Source organism: Pinus tabuliformis, chromosome X (assembly GCF_031772625.1).
Source record: "Pinus tabuliformis cultivar Carrire ecotype Pingquan chromosome X, CPIR1, whole genome shotgun sequence".
NCBI lineage: Eukaryota > Viridiplantae > Streptophyta > Pinopsida > Pinales > Pinaceae > Pinus > Pinus tabuliformis.
This window is the reverse complement of record NC_142308.1, coordinates 15,794,649-15,812,556: the sequence shown is the minus strand read 5'-3', so window position 1 is coordinate 15,812,556 and position 17,908 is coordinate 15,794,649.

Below are 17,908 nucleotides of genomic sequence, written 5' to 3'. Positions count from 1 at the left end.
CTAAATATATATCGAGAGTTTGAAATATCGAAGATCTCCCATATCGTAACATTTTGTCATGTGCCTTCCGATATCCAACAACCCTGACGTTACGATATGGATTTGTGAGTATACTATATCAAGACTTTTTGTTATGTGTTATGATATGATGATTGTAAAATGTACCATAATTTTAATGTAGAGTATCGAAAGTTCACATATCGGGGTTTTTTAAATAGGATATCAAAGGTTTTTAAAATAAGCTATGATATAAACTATGTTCCGATATGAAATATGTCGAGACTTGTTTTCATGAGCCATAAGAATTTTGGATTTTAGAGATTTTATGATATCAGGAAAAATATATTGGAGGTCCTTATAAAATGATGTTTCGATATTAAAAGTTCTGATGCCATGCCAAAGTTCCAAGGTTCGATAAACATATGTGCGGAAGGGGATATCAAAGGAGAGAGAAGGGGAGTTATAAGGGATCAGAAGTTACGATAAACAAAAGTTTTGATATTTAAAAGCTCTGAGGTCTCGATGGAATGAGGGAGAGGTGAGGTAAAGTGGAGTGGAGCTTACGTGGAGTGGCTCCTTTCCGAGAACTACAGTCACTTGGTAATTTTAGGATTTCAGATTCTCATAATTTTTTAAATTGGGAATTGGAATAGACTTTCAAGATCCCGCTAACACATAATTTTAATTGCTCTACAATTTAGGTGCAATGATTTTGTCGGATCGTTAGTGAAAAATGAATTAATTAGTAAAAAATTAACTAAAAAACAATATTTACAAAAATTAACATAATATACATTTTACACATTTTTTAGCCCTGGCGGTAAAATTATCAAACTTCGACGAAGTACCATTTGCAAACCGTGCAACCAAATGAGATGAAATGAGAACCGATGGAAAGCTAGCAGAAAATTGACACAATGAAGCAATCAATAGGGAAATCAAAAGAAAATAAAAATTTGGCAAAATTTTAGGATACTTAACCAAAATAAAACATTAAAAGACGATTTAGCCAAATTTTACTAAAAAGGGTCCCCATTTTTTAAAATAAATAAGTTAAAAATGGGGGTGTTGAGTTTTCACCTCAACGTACTCTTCGATTATGCATCTGTTGCCGAGGATTGATGACTTGTTTGATCAGCTGAAGGGAACAACAATGTTATCGAAGATTGACCTGAGATCCGGATATCATCAGGTATGCATTTAGGAGGAGGACATTTACAAGACAACTTTCCGGACCAAGTATGACCATTATGAGTTTGTTGTAGTTCCATTCGGTTTGACTAATGCTCTAGCTACCTTTATGTTTTTTATGAATAGTGTGTTGCTTCCCTATTTGGACAAGTTTCTTATTGTGTTCATTGATGACATATTGGTATATTTTAAATATGAGGAAGAGCATGCCAAGCATTTGGAAGCACTGTTGAGATTGTTGAGAGAGCATTAGTTATATGCTAAGCTCAACAAGTGCAATTTCTTTCAGACTGAGGTACATTACTTGGGACATGTTGTCTCCAAGGAGGGCATAACAATAGATCCAGAAAATGTAAGAGCTATCACGAAGTGGGTAGCTCCTAGAATGTAAATGAGGTGAGATTCTTCATGGGATTGGTAGGTTATTATAGGAAGTTCATCATGGATTTCTCACAGATTGTTTATCCTATTACATCATTGCAAATGAAAGGTAATAAGTTTGAAGGGACAGAGGAGTGTGAGGCCAGTTTTGAGCAACTTAAACAATTATTGACACATGCTCTAGTGTTAAAGATCGCAGATCTGAACAAAGAATTTGTTGTATGTACATATGCTTTCAAGAGAGGACTCGGTGGAGTCTTTATGCAAGAAGGACAGGTAGTGTGCTATGAGTCACAGAAACTGAATGCGCACAAGCAGAACTATCCGACACATGATCTTGAGCTAGTAGCGATCATACATGCATTGAAGCTGTGGAGGCACCATCTTCTTGGCACGAGGTTTGTATTGATGAGTGACCACAGTGGATCGAGGTATCTATTTGACCAACCGAATTTGAATATCAAGCAAGCTATATTGTTGGCCATGATCAATGAGTTTGATTTTGGGATCAAATACATCAAAGGGAAAGAGAACAGGGTTGTAGATGCTCTTAGCAAGTGAATACAGGTAAATCATATAACAACTATGAGTTCCTATGGGACAGATGTACAGGATAAGATCTTGCAAGATGACAGGTATATGGAGATTGTTCACAGGTTGCAACAGAGTACAAATACAGGTGTAGGTGTACATGATGTGGACTATCATCTCATGACAGTTGGATTGGTTAGGTTTAGAGATAGGATATATGTGCCAGACAAGAGTGAGTTCAGGCAGGTGATATTGAGGGAGTTTCATGCGAAACCATATTCAGGTCACCTCAGCTATCAAAAGACATTGACAACAATGAAGAAATTCTATTATTGGCTGAATTTGAAGAGAGAAGTAGCATAGCTTGTGGCTAGATGTTTGGATTGTTAGAAGGTAAAGGTAGAGTGTAAGAATCCAGGTGGATTACTACAACTGATTGTGATTCAAGAATGGAAATGGGAGGTCATTTCCATGGACTTTATCACATGTTTGATGAGAACATTGAGACAACATTATTCCATTATGGTTGTTGTGGACATGTTGACAAAGGTTGCACACTTCATTCTAGTGAAGTTTACATTCTCAGTTAGCGATGTAACATGGGTATTCATTAGAGATGTTGTTATATTACATGGTGTTCCAAAGAAGATTGTGTCAAACAAAGATGCAAAGTTCACTTCCAAGTTTTGGAAGGAGTTGTTTGTAGGTTTGGGCACAGAGCTGGCCTTCAGTACAACTAATGATCCGCAGATAGATGGAAAGACTGAGAGGGTCAACAGGATATTGGAGGACATGTTGAGGATGTACGTGATGCTTCAACAATGAAAGTTAGAAGAGTATCTTCCACTGGTAGAGTTCGCTTACAACAATGGGTATCAATAATCTTTGATGATGAGTCATTTTCAGGCATTGTATGGGTGGAGTTGCAATACTCCCATTAGTTGGAGTGATCTGGTTAACAGGGTGTTGATTGGACCAAACGTGTTAGAGGAAATGGAATAGGAAATGCAGGTAATCAAGAAGAATTTAAAGACAACATAAGATAGGCATAAAAGTTATGCATATTGGAATAGGTTGTTTAAGAAGTTCCAGGTTGGGGATCATGTGTACTTGCGCATCAAACCGAAGAAGAGCTCCTTGTGGATTGGATCATGTGTCAAGATGACACCCTGGTTTTGTGGACCTTTAAGGATTATTGAGAGTATTGGGTTAGTAGCCTATCGACTTGCACTGCCTTTGATAGTAAAAGTCCATGATGTTTTTCATGTATCATTGCTTAATAAGTATGTTAAAGATGTTAATCATGTGATTGATTGGTTTGTATTGCAGGTGGAGCCAGATGGAGAATTCCAGCTGGAGCCTCAGTGTATATTGCAGAAAAAATGTGCTCATGCTCCAGAACTGAGCAATCGAGAAGGTTAAAGTGCAGTGGAAGCACTTTGGGCTTAATGAAGCTACATGGGAGATGGTGGACCAGATGCGGGCTATGTATCCTTCATTGTTTGCCGGTTGAGGCAAAGCAATTTTGGTACGATGTTTGGTATATGTTTTGGCATATGTTTGGGTGATGTTTTGATATATATAGATATGTATATGGATGTAAATACCACCATGAGCTATGTTATGAAGCTCCAATAAGTGGTACGGGTGTCATGTCATTACAATTGTCATGTTGGTTTGCTTTTCAGTAGGGTTATCATTATAAATAATGCATCGAGCTATGTTATAAAGCTCCATGGGTAGTGAGTTTTATTTTCAGTGGTTTTGTTGAGGTATAGGTGTGGTTGAACATTGAGGACAATGTCCCCCAAGAGGGAGGGTTCTGTAACAACCCTGTGAAAATTCCATGTAATAAAAGCTAATAAAGGCAAAATAGTAACCACAGTGGATGAGACACTTATTCCAAGCTAAATGTTGGGCAAAACATCCTAGTGTGGGTGTTCATTGGTTTATTATGGCTAAGAAAATTGGAAAAGGCAATGGCTAAGGGTTTGGAAAGGAAAAATGGCATTTTTGGCACAATAATTAATGAAAATAATGGAAATTAGGAGAAAAGGAAGGTGAAAGGTCACATGTTGCATGCGAGGAGGAAAATGAAGGAAAATAATGGAATATGAAGAAAATAGAGGCATAATTGATAAAAGGGCTTCTGAGGATTAGTTGGTACCTTTTGTCAGTTCAATTTTGGAGCTCTCTCATTATTCTCTCTCTCTCTCTCTCACTCTTGGACACTTAGAGTTTTCTTGGAGCGCATTGGCATTGGATCAAGAAAGGAAAAAGCAAGAGGAAGGAATGAATAAGCAAGGAAGAGCAGGATCAAGCATCTATAGCAAGATTCTTTGTAGGTATCGATTTGCATGTGTGTTTTCCTTGCTAGATTTGGCATGCATGGTATTGAATGTGGTTATTTGTTGTTATGACATGGATTTTTCCAGGTGTGATAGTGTTTTCAGCCTAGCCTTGCCATTTCCGAATAGCCATGGTGTGATGGGGTTCTCATGTTTTGGTCGAGCTGGATTGTCGGATGGATTCAAAGCTGAGTGAGGTGGATCCCTGAATAAAATAACACATGGCCTAGTAACCCAAACAACATAATACAAACTAAAGTGAAAGAAATCAACATACTTCAAAAATGTCAAATAAGGAAAGGAAAAATGAAAGAAAAGTCCAAATTAAAAAGACAACCTCAACAAGACTAAATATTAAAAGTGTCTCAACAAAAGAGTAAAATAAGACAAGCATGTGTGTCTGTCTTATGTTGAGATTTTAATAAATTCTATGTTGTTGGGTTATAAGAAATTAGGCTCTCAAACCATAAAGTGAATAACAGTCATGAGGTTAAATTAAGCCAAAAGAGAAGTTTCTACCCTTGGCAAGTTTTTGGTTTCAAAACAAATCCTGCCTGAGAACATCTTAACCATTTTCTAAAAAAAACAAGGCTGGAGAAACATATTGAAGGTTTAGGGACTCCCCAATTTAGCTGGTTTGATGAAGATCATTACTGCTTCTCCAAAACTGAGAAGCAAACAAGGAGAATGAGTGCATATCTGAGCAGACAGGAGTGTAAAAAATTCTTGAAGACCCACAAAACAAAGTTTTATATCAACAAAGATAAGAAACAAAATTGAAACAAAAATAGATGAAAATGGGCATACAAAACTTACCATTGAATAATTTCATTAAAATTTTACCTGAGGGATATCAATTTTCTTCAACAAAAGATAACTTCTTCTTTTAATTGGAATTAAAACTATGAAGAAGTGGCTTTCTATGAAGTTTTATTGGCCCAAAGTCATAACTTATTAAGTCTAAACTAGAGTGAGCAGTAAGGCTAGAAAAACAATATTTCATGTTTAAGGAATCAGAAGCAAACAATATCCATTAGAAAAGAAAATTAAGATGTGATTCTCTATTAATTGCAGCAACAATTGTTCTCTTTGTTTTTCATATTTCATATAAACTCCAAGGTTTTCATAAACTCTCATAAATCAAGACCAAGCCCCAACCTATGTGGCACTTATGTGTATATTGAGAGGACTTGAATTTTGTATGATAAATATGGAGCGATATATCAAAAATAAGAAAACCATAGGAGAATTCAAACATAAATTGAGCATGATCCTTTAAATTTGTGTGTTATGTATTTCCTTACTAGCTAGTTTTATTGTTATAGTGGTTTCTCAAGAGTGCCTTGAAAAGAAAACAAGGATGCACACTAAAAGATGATCGGGATGATGAGATGAGCATCCAATAGTGAGACAAAGACAAAAATGTAAGTGAGCCACAGGTGGTGAACCTTTCATTAGCCAGGAGGATTGTCGTGTAGAGTTAAAAGAGGCCCAACTATATATGTGAGGATGTATATCCAATGAAGGTACAACGATAAGATCTACATGTACACACCATGAAAAATGGATGAATTGACCAGAGGCCAATGAGATTACATTATTATGATATCTCACTAGTCCGAGATATTAAGAAACTCAGTATAGAGGGAAATAGGAATCTCAGAAAGAAATATCATATTGTATGTAAAAATAAGCTTCCGAGAAAAGGGGTTCAATATTCATTAAATATGAGTGAAGGGAAATAAGTTCGATATGGGAAATCTCATAAACCATTTGAAATTTAAATAAACTTACGAGACTCTGAGATCACAAGGTCCAATCGAAGACAATGAAGTGGGGGGCCTTTTCTTTACTAAGCATTTTATTGAGCAAATAAGGAAATTGCAATGGTCAAGAAAATAGTCACGTGGATCTCGCGCTAGAAATCTGAGAACATATTTTAAAATGCATCCAATATAATACAGACTCGAGAGTCTGATAAGCCTTAAGGTCTGGAGTCTCGAGGGAAAGATCTTGGGATCTTTTATGAATGAAATACGCAAAAGGAGAAGCCCAAGATTCAAATATTTACAAGATGAAGGCTTTAACCCATCTCGAAAGAAGGAAATGTGACTAAAGTAGATATATGATGAACATCTACAATGCAAAGGTTCAATTCAACTTGGATGGTGTAAGATTCAGAACAGACAGAGGTAGAATCATGGACATGAGTACTTGCTGCAAGATTTTTCAATTTTCCTTTGCTTGCAGACCTTCTTTAATTTTAACATTTAAAATGCAAGAAGAAAATCTGAACAAGAAAGAGTGCAACACTCTATTTCATTTGCATCAACGAAAAGTGGAATATGATTATTGACTCATCTCACAAATTTGCAAAGAAAGGAAATATGAAGAGAAGCACCAATATAGAGTACAAAAATCAGAAGTAATTCTGATGAGAAAGTAGATACTCCCTTGAACATGTTTATGGTCTGGAAAGGGTTGGCTGCTCGCTTTATTCTTCTATCTATAATATTAAAGGAGAAACGAACAGAAAGAAAACTAACTACACTAATTATACTCCTATCCTAACTACATGAATGAAAAATTGACTAAGTATAACCATACTTCTAGTGTAACGGTTGGTGGAGCTACCTATGGTTTTGTGCATGGGTTTTGCACATGGTTTTGGGCATGATGGTTTCCTGCCCATGGTATTTTGTAGATCAGGTCAAGGGAACTACAATTATCTCCTAATCCATGGTTAGTGGATAAGGTTTTATGAATTCTTCGACATGTATATATATGAATTGTAACATTGAAAGGAATATAATGAAAAATCAATATGGTAGTCCCAGTTTTGGGATCCAGGGGGAAATCTCCATGTATATTTGTTTATGTTTTATGTTTTCGCCATTGTTAATTTTTCTATTTTAAGAATTTGTTTGCAAGTAATTGCTATATAGGGTTAAAACCTACATTTGGTATCAGAGCTAGGTTTCAACTTTAAGGGGGCGCCTTTCTTGTTGAGGGGTTTTTCTCGAGCCTGTGGTAGACCCTGTTTAGTGGGAGATCTATGGGATCGATTCTTGCGGTGAAAGAAGATGGTGAACAATGGAAAGATAAAGATCGAGAAATTCAATGGAAAAAGTTTTGAGTTGTGGAAGCTCAAGATGGAGGATAAAGATCAGTGGATCACGATAGATCCAATTACTAAACCAACGACAATGTCAGCAGAAGACTGGGAAAAGTTGGATCGGAAGGCAAATAAAACAATATAGTTGTGTATCTCAGATTCAATATTGTTGAATGTATCAAGGGAAGCTACGATGAATGATTTGTGGGTCAAGTTAAGGACTTTGTACCAATCTAAGTCTCTGGTGAACAAACTATTCCTGCAGAAATAGTTGTATAACCTGAGGATGAAGGATGGAGACTCGATGATAGAGTATATAAATTCCTTTAATATTGTGGTAAGTCAATTGTTGTCTGTTGATATACAAATTTTAGATGAATATAAGTGCATCAGTTTGCTATGTTTTGTACCATATTTGTGGGATAGTCTTACTCTTGCAATAGGTAGTAATACAACTACCTTGAAGTTTGATGAAATAGTCTTATCCTTGATGTTGGAGGAGATGAGATGGAAAAATATGGGGAGCTAGAATGGATATGCCTTATCTGTACAAGGACAGTCCTAGAGAAGAAACAAAAATAAGTCCTCAAGTGGGAGATCTAAATCTCTAGGAAAACCCGTAAAGGTGTGGTGGAAATGCGGAAAGGAAGGGAACTACAAAAAGGAATATAGATCTAAATCTCCTGAGAAAGGAAAGGGATCTAATTATTATCCTTCTACAAAGACAAAAACCACCTCAGATGAAGGTGAGGATGTGTACTTGGATTCTTCTTCAAGTACACATGTAGATTATGAAGCATGGTTGATTGACTCAGGTGCATCATATCACTTCACTCCCCATAGGGAGTGGTTCTGCGAGTATGAGAAATATGATGGTGGTGATGTCTTCTTAGGGGATGACAAGAAGGCCAGAATCATTAGACGTGGAAAAGTCAAGAAAAAGGATTAGAACACTTCCTGGTGTTCTGCATAGCCCTGCATTGGTCATAAATCTGATTTCTGTAAGCAAGATGGATGATGCAGGTGTAAAAATAGTGTTCGAGAAAGATACCTGCAAGATGGTTCAGGGAGCACTAGTATTGATGCAGGGAGTTCGTATTGGAACTCTATACAATCTTCTAGGTAGCATTGTTATTGATGGCTGCAATAGTTCTGTGGTTCCTGAGAGTGGAGCAGAAAACCTAGCGGTCTATGGAGAAAAGACCATGCTATGGCATCAAAGGCTTGGAAATATTAGAGAGAAGGGCCTTCGAATACTGCATGGTAATGGTATGGTAGAAGGTATGTCTAATTTCTCTATGGATTTCCATTTTTGTGAGCATTTGTATATGGGAAGAAAAATCGAGTGAGTTTCCCCCATGGTGCTAAGAGCGCGAAAGGGATACTAGAGCTTGTGCAAAATGATGTGTTTGGACTTGTGTCAGTTCCATCAATGGGTGAGTCTATGTACTATGACTCATTTCTAGATGACTTCTCAAGGAATACATGGATATATTTCTTTAGGAAGAAATCTGAAGTCTTTGACGGGTTTAAAGAATTTAAGGGTTGGTGGAAAATCAGACAGAGAAGAAGATCAAGGTGTTGATGATAGATAATGGTGGAGAGTTCTACAAGAAGGAATTTGAAGACTTCTGTAAGAAGTGTGGTATAACATGACAGAAGTCTACTCCAGTCACACCTCAACAAAATGGAGTTGAAAAAAGAATGAACATGACGTTGATGGAAAAGGTAAGAAACATGCTCAGTGGTGCTGGGTTAGGATAAGAATTATGGGTAGAGGTAGTAGATATTGCATGTTACATGGTTAACATATCAACTTAATCAACGTTGGAGGATAAGACTCCACATGAGGTATGGATTGGTAAGAAACCCTCTTTTTCACATTTGAGGGTATTTGCTGTGATGCATATGTATGCGTTCCAAAGGAGAAAAGAACCAAGTTAGATAGTAAATCTTAAAGGTGAATTTTTATTGGATATAATGATGGTTTAAAAGGTTATAAGCTTTAGAACTAAGAAAAAAGGAAGGTTGTGTACAACTGAGATGTGGTGTTTAGAGGGATGAAGAATGTTATTAAACAAGAAGTCCTACTAAAGGAACCTGAAAAGATAGAGTTTGAACTGAAGGAGGAAGAATCAGACTCTACAACAAAACAAGAACCAAAAGAAGAAGAGCCACAAAATCCATTTTTAAGAGATCAATTTGAGAGAGAAGGAAGCTAGAGAGGTATAGTCCACCTGCTTTCTATTCAAAATTTTCTTTATATATTATTGATGATGATCCAAAAACTGTAAAGGAGGTAGTGAATTCAGAGGATGGAAAACTCTGGAAAGAGGCCATGGTTGATGAAATGGCATCTTTGGACAAAAATGAAGCTTGGGATTTGGTGGAGTTGTCGGCTAGAAGGAAACCCATTGGAAACAAATGGGTGTTTAAGAAGAAGATGAATGTAGAAGGCAAGGCAGAGAAATAAAAAGCTCGGTTGGTAGCAAAAGGTAGCCAAGAATTGATTTCAGAAATATTTTTTCTTCGGTTACCAAGTTAGCTTCTATTAGATTACTTTTATCTGTTGTTGTTGCTTTTGATTTTGAGGTAGAATAGATGGATGTGAATACAACATTTATTCACGGGGATCTGGAATAAGAGATCTACATGAAGCAACCATAAGGATTTGTGGTGAAGGATAATAAAGAATTGGTATGCCGGTTAAAAAAAGTCTGTGTATAGGTGAAAATAGTCACCAAGGATGTGGTATCAAAAATTTGATACATACATATATAGGGACTTGGCTTCAGAAGAAGAAAAGCAGATCACTGTGTGTATTTTAATTAATTGGTGACCATGTTATTTATTTGGTCTTCTATGTGGACAATATGTTGTTGATTGGGAATGAGAAAGAAATTATCCAAGACTTGAAGACCCAATTGTCCTCCAAATTCGACATGAAGGATCTTGGTGCTGCAATCTATATTTTGGGCAAAGAGGAAGCTTTGGTTAAACTAGAGGAAGTATGTTGAGACAATTTTACAGAGGTTTAATATGTAGGATAGTAAACCAGTGAAGGTTCCAATTCCTGTAGGTGTAAAGTTATTTGCTGAACAGTGTCCCAAGATGCAAGAAGAGGAAGAGGACATGTCCTTTGTTCCATACGCAAGTGTAGTCGATAGCTTGATGTATGCAATGGTATGTACTAGACTAGACATTGCACATGCAATGGAAGTATTGAGCAGGTTTATGTCAAAACCAAGGAAGGAGCATTTGACAACAGTGAAGCAGGTTTTTAGGTATTTGCGTGGCACTAGTGATTAAGGTCTGTGCTACCAAGGAAGACTAGGATTGGACAGAGTTTTCGACATCCATAGCTTTGTTGATGTAGGCTGGGTTGGAGATCTAGATTAGAGAAGATAAAAAAGTGAGTATGTGTTTAACCTATTTGGAGGAGAAGTCATTTGGATGAGCAAAAGACAATCTGTAGTGGCTGTTTCAACTACAGAGGTTGAATGCATGGCATCCACTCATGTAAGCAAGGAAGCAGTTTGGTTGCAGAGATATTGTTCAAGTATGGGGTTGGTACAATGAGCTATAAGGATATACTATGACAACCAAAGTGCAATTTTCTTGGTAAAGAACCCTGCTTATCATTCAAAGACAAAGCACATTGATGTTCAATATCACTTTATGAGGGATATGGTTGACACTTTGAAGAATGTTGCAGATGCATTGATGAAGTCTGCGAGCACTGAGAAGTTTTTTCGTTGTAGAGAAACAATGGGTGTTGTAGGCTTGAACTAATGACTAAGATCTCATGTGATCCCCTATGTAGAAAGAAAACAACAAGTGGGAGAATGTTGGGTGTGTGTTATATTCTTTCCACGACTACCCAAAGACGGTGGGTGGACCTATCCATGGTTTTGTGCATGGATTTTGTACATCGTTTTGGGCATGATGGTTTTTTCTCGGTTTTTTGCCCATGGTATTTTGTAGATCCGATCAAGGGAACTACAAAATACCATGGTTAGTGGATTGGGGTTTATGAACGCTTCAACATGTATATATATTTATTGTAACATTGAAAGGAATATAATGAAAAATTAATATGGTAGTCCCAATTTTGGGATTTAGGGGAAAATCCTTGTGTATATTTGTTTTATGTTTTATGTTCTTTCCATTGTTTAATTTTTTTTTTGCTTTAAGAATTCGTTTGCAGGTAATTTTTGTATAGGGTTAAAACTTACAGGTCTATGTGTGTAGATTAACATGAGAAGGTGCAACCCTTAAGTGGCAAAGTTTTACCCCCCAAAAATGTTGTTTAATGCCTCAAAACACTCGCGGAAGGTTTTAGACCCTGTTTTGCCAAATTGGGTCCTGCTGATAAAAACAGTCATGTGAGCTGATTCCTCCACTTTTTCCACTCTGAATACATCGAGATGCATGAAAAAAAATATAATGATCCAATATGGATCACACCTCCCCATTTTTGGAGGCTTTTGATCCCCAAAAGCTTCTACTAAATGAGGTGAGGAAAATTTCCCTCCAACTTGTCTTTGGTGTACCATTTAGCCTTGGCTGAAAGTTGTCCTTTCAACCCAATTTTCCAAAGGTCATGTTGCCTCTATCTTGTAGTTTTGACCTCTTCTATAAAATTGTATCTTCTGTTAACTCTTTGAGAGCATATGGTTCCAAATCCTCCATAGAAGGTAGGACTTATTCCTCTTGCTGATCTATCATGGAAGGCTCATAGAGTTTCATATTCTCTACATTCACAACTGAGTAAATGTGCATATATGTGGTGAAATGAGTCGATAGGCATTTTCACCCACCTTTTCTAGTATCTCAAAGGGACCATACCTTAGTGCCTTTATTTTCTTTCTAGGCCCCTGTAGCCTCTCCTTGTTCAGCTGTAGCCATACTTTGTCTCCCACCTTGAACTATTTCTTTTTTCTATGCTGATAATGCTTGGCCTTATACTTATCTTGCGACTTTTTCAATGTCTCTTGTACCTGTAGATGGATCTGCTTGATCTTCTCTATAAAATTTTCAGCCCTCAAGGTGTCTCCTATAAAATATTGCCTTGCTCCTCCTTTCTTCGCATATGCAACATCCAAAGGTGAAGGCGACAAATTCCCAAAACATGTCTCAAATGGGGACTTCCCTATAGAAGTGTGGACTGCACTATTGTCAGAATGTTGTATATGTACCAAATTTTCATCACAGGCATTCAAATTCTTTTGGTTTTATCCCCTTAGAAGTTGCACCAAAGTCCTGTTGACTACTTCTATCTGTCCATACATCAATGGATGGAATGTTGTAGATCTCTTCAACTTCGTGTCCATCTTCTCGGATAATGTAGTCCATAATGCATTGAGAAATATTGTATTCCTTTATGCAACAATGCTCCTTAATATCCCAAAGTGCACCCAAACTTGTCTAAAGAGTAAGTTCGTTGCTTCTTGCCTGTTGATGGTCTTTTTACAAGGCAATAGAACACACATCTTGCTGAACCTATAAACTACCATGAACAGGTAGTCATGTCCCTTCCTAGTTGTTGGTAAACCTCCCACAAAGTCCATGGAAATGCTTTCCCAGGGACAAGTGCGTACAAATAAGGGATGATATATACCCTGTTTCCTGTTTCTAGACTTGCTGGTACAACAAAGATTGCATCCTCTTATGAACCTAACTACCTGCTCTTGCATCTTATGCGAATATGCATACCTCTGCAAGTTGGCCACAATCTTCCCTACACCAAAGTGCCCTACAATCTTGGAGGTGTGAGGCTCTCTAATCAGCTGTAATCACTCACCTTTAGGAACACATAACTTATCCAACCTATGGAGTAACCCATCTTGGAGATGGTAGTCAACAGTTTTGTCGCCATTATGCACATGACTCTGACTTTGCAACTGTTGATACACCTCCTTGAAGTCCTCATCCTTTGAATACGCCTCTTTGTATGCATTATGTATGAATGGCTCCATGTGCATAAGAGTCCCCAAAGTTGTGATCTTTGATGTGGATGGCCTTGAAAGCATGTCAACCAACCTAGTTGTATTGCTCTTCTTGTACTTGATCACCAAATGAAATTGTTGTAGGAACCCCATCCACTTGTTATGTTTGGTTTTCCGTAGCTTACTCTGGGCCTACAAGTACAGTAGTGTTTGGTGATCTGTGTGGATTATTATCATCAGATAGTGCTTCCACTTCTTCACATCTTTCACTAGGGCATAGAGCTCCTTGACATAGGTGGGGTAGTTAATTAATTCCCAATGAAAAACTTAAGAATGGCAGCATATAGACCTCCCTCCTTGCATCAATACCGCTCAGATAACATACCCACTCACGTCTTTATCCACTTCAAAGGGCTGCTTCAAGTTTGGTAATGCTAGAACTGGTGCTTGACTGGTTTTCTTCTTTAGATCCTCGAAATACCTTTGCTGACCCTTTCCCCACTGCAAAATCTTGCCACTTGCTATTATGTGTTAGGGTCCAACCCTAACCCCTTTATTTATGTAATAGGGTCGAGTCATAGTTATAGTTAGTTAAAGAGTCAATAAACCCTGTATTAATAATTGTAAGTGGCTGACCCGCATTTAAGAAAGGGACCACAGTTAGTTTCAACGAGACATAATTAATAAATAAAGTGGTTTACCCATGTTATGGAAAGGACCACTAGTCGTTAGGTTGTTGAAGGTCATTTAGCTATAAATAGTCACAGATAGAAGGGAAAGATCATCAAGTCTTATTTTGTAACTGAGCTCTGCTCTACTGGAGGTTGCCCCCTCGAAGAGGCAAGTGCATTGCTTTTCTCTCTGAATAATAAAATACTTGCTGTTTTTCTCATTTTATTCTGTGTTCTGGGTTGTATTTCTTCACATATTTGGCATTCTGGAATTTCTCGCAGGTCAAGAGCATAAAAATTGGTATCAAAGCACTTTCCAGGGACGGTGGTACCTCCATTTTTGGGAAAAAAAAATTAGGCTAGAGACGTGTTCCGGCCTCTTTAAACCACAAGATCTGTCATTAACTGCATAAACTTGCGGATTTGGGGAGGCATGCACGCAAGAAATACAAGAGGTGGTCACGCTTGTTGGACTCCCTTATAACCCTTGTGGGTACCACTTTGAGTAGTAGCGCATTAGACAGAACCGCGCACGGACTGCCTTCCACATACCCTCTAGGTATATCGGAAGCCCCCTAGGCTCACCTGAAACCTCACCTTAGATAAGTCGTCGGCCGTCTTGCTGCTACAGTACACTGAGAACAACAGTCAGGGAGATAACTCGGGCGTACAATAGGGTAGTCAAGTAGTACGGCTAAGGGTATGGTTGATCCTCCTTAGTTAGTGCCCTAAAAGATTGGGTCGACACTATTGTTGGACCCTTATGTATATTGCAATCTGTAGCACCTGACACTCCTTTGAGACCATAGTTCCCTCGACCCTCTGAAGATCGTCCATTATCTTATTTTCCAGATCAGATCCACCAGTTGGGGTTCTACTGCCGCAGTACGATTCAGATCTAGCAGTTGGGGTTCTGTCACCAATGCAACAATCAGATAGGCTCTCTAATTAGTTGCAATCACTCACCTTTAGGAACACATAGCTTATCCAACTTGTAGAGTAACCCATCCTGGAGATGGTAGTCAACGGTTTTGTCGTTGTGCACATGACTCTGACTTTGCAACTGTTGATATACCTCCTTGAAGTCCTCATCCTTTGAATATGCCTCTTTGTATGCATCATGCATGAATGGCTCCATGTGCATAAGCGTCCCCAAAGTTGTGATCTTTGATGTGGATGGCCTTGAAAGCATGTCAACCAACCTAGTTGTACTGCTCTTCTTGTACTTGATCACCAAATGCAATTGTTGTAGGAACCCCATCCACTTGTTATGTTTGGTTTGCCGTAGCTTACTCTGGGCCTGCAAGTACAGTAGTTGTTGGTGATCTATGTGGATTACTGTCTCCTTTCCCATCAGATAGTGCTTACACTTCTTCATATCTTTCACTAGGGCATAGAGCTCCTTGACATAGGTGGGGCAGTTAATTAATTCCCAATGAAATACTTCAGAGTGGTAGCATATAGGCCTCCCTCCTCGCATCAAGACCGCTCATATAACATACCCACTCACATCTATATCCACTTCAAAGGGCTGCTTCAAGTTTGGTAATGTTAGAACTAGTGCTTGACTAGTTTTCTTCTTTAGATCCTCGAAATACCTTTACTGACCCTTTCCCCACAACAAATTCTTGCCACTTGCTATTATGTGTTAGGGTCCAACCCTAAACCCTTTATTTACGTAATAGGGTCGAGTCATAGTTATAGTTAGTTAAAGTGTCAATAAAGCTCGTATTAATAATTGTAAGTGGTTGACCCGCATTTAAGAAAGGGACCACAATTAGTTTCAACAGGCCATAATTAATAAATAAAGTGGTTAACCCATATTATGCAAAGGACCACTAGTTGATAGGTTGTTGAAGGTCATTTAGCTATAAATAGTCGTACATATAAGGGAAAGATCATCGAGTCTTATTTTGTAATCGAGCTCTGCTCTGCTGGAGGTTGCCCCCTTGAAGAGGCAAGTGAACATTGCTTTTCTCTTTGAATAATAAAATACTTGCTGTTTTTCTCATTTTATTTTGTGTTTTGGATTGTATTTCTTCGCATATTTGGCATTCTGGAATTTCTCGCAGGTTAAGAGCATAACAAGTGGTATCAGAGCACTTTCCAGGGACGGTGGTACCTCCATTTTTGATAGATTTTTTTTTAGGCTAGAGAAATGTTCCGGCGTCTTTAAACCACGGGATTTGTCATTGAGCGCATAAACCTGTGGATTTGGGGAGGCATGCACGCAGGAAATACAAGAGGTGGTCACACTTGTTGGAATCCTTTGTAACCCCTGTGGGTACCCCTTCGAGTAGTAGCACATTAGACAGATGCGCGCACTGACTACCTTCCGCGTACCCTCTGGGTATATCGGAAGCCCCCTAGGCTCACCTCAAACCTCGCCTTAGATAAGCCGTCGACCGACTTGCTGCTACAGTACATTGAGAACAACACTCGAGGAGATTACTCACACGTACGATAGGGTAGTTGGGTAGTATGACTAAAGGTATGGTTGATCCTCCTTAGTTAGTGCCCTGAAAGATTGGGCGTACTATTGTTGGACCCTTATGTATATTGCGATCTGTAGCACCTGGCACTTCTTTGAGACCACAGTGGCCTAATTTTCACAGAACATTGGGCAGTATCAAGTTTTCTGGAATTTGGCCACTACAATATTGATCAGTGGGGAGTAAGAAAAAAAGAAGTCTAAGGCCTTCCCGGGACGCTTACAAGAGACTTAGCCCATAAGATTCAGGATGACAAGCTGGTCGCAGTGGTACCATTCACTTGTCAGCTTCAATTTTCGGGTGGTCCCAATTTTTTTCAAAGTGACGTTTAGTGATCGCGATCTGTGTATGGTAGAAACTAGAGCTCAAGTCATGGCCAACGAGAAGATCGAGCACCTTGAACAAAAGTTGGATTATTTCTAGGAATAGATGCAGAAATTCATGGCACAATTCAATATGAGCACGTCGGGATTGCATTCGGAGGCACATGATATTAATGAAGACCTTGAAGGAGAATCTAGCCATCATATTCACTTCCATGGAAATCACCAACACTTCCACCCTCGACCACCCAAGCTGGACATGTATAAATTTGATGGCTCTAATCTGGCAGTATGGGTAGCACAAATGGAACAATATTTTATTTTAAACGATATCTGTGATTATCAAACTAAACTACACGTGGGAGCCCTTTACTTGGACCAAGAGAGATGGTAATGGTGGCAGTGGCATCAGAAATGCTATCCCGGGAAAATAACTTGGCAGGTGTTCTCAAAATCCCTTTGTGACGACTTTGACAGATAATCTAATTTTTTGGGTCGTCTTACTAAGCTCCGATAGACAGGCACAGTAAAAGACTACATTGCAGCCTTCGAGACATTGACCATCCGAACAGAAGGTCTAGGAGATGAATTCGACTTGGAATGTTTTATAAGTGGTCTCAAAGAAGCTATCCAAGCACATGTCCGGATGCACCACCCACCTACATGGATAGACGCTTGCACAAAGGCTATCAAAATGGAACGTGCTTTAACTACCCAGTCTACTCATCCAAATTTCATAGCCAAGGGACACCCCACCCATTCTCAGGGCCCTACCCAAACACTTAAGGTTCAAAAGGTGTCCCCAACATAAATGGCTGAAAGAAGAAAACAAGGATTGTGCGACTACTATGATGACAAATACTCCCCAGGGCATAGATGCAAGGAACCAAAATTCTTTCAAATTGATG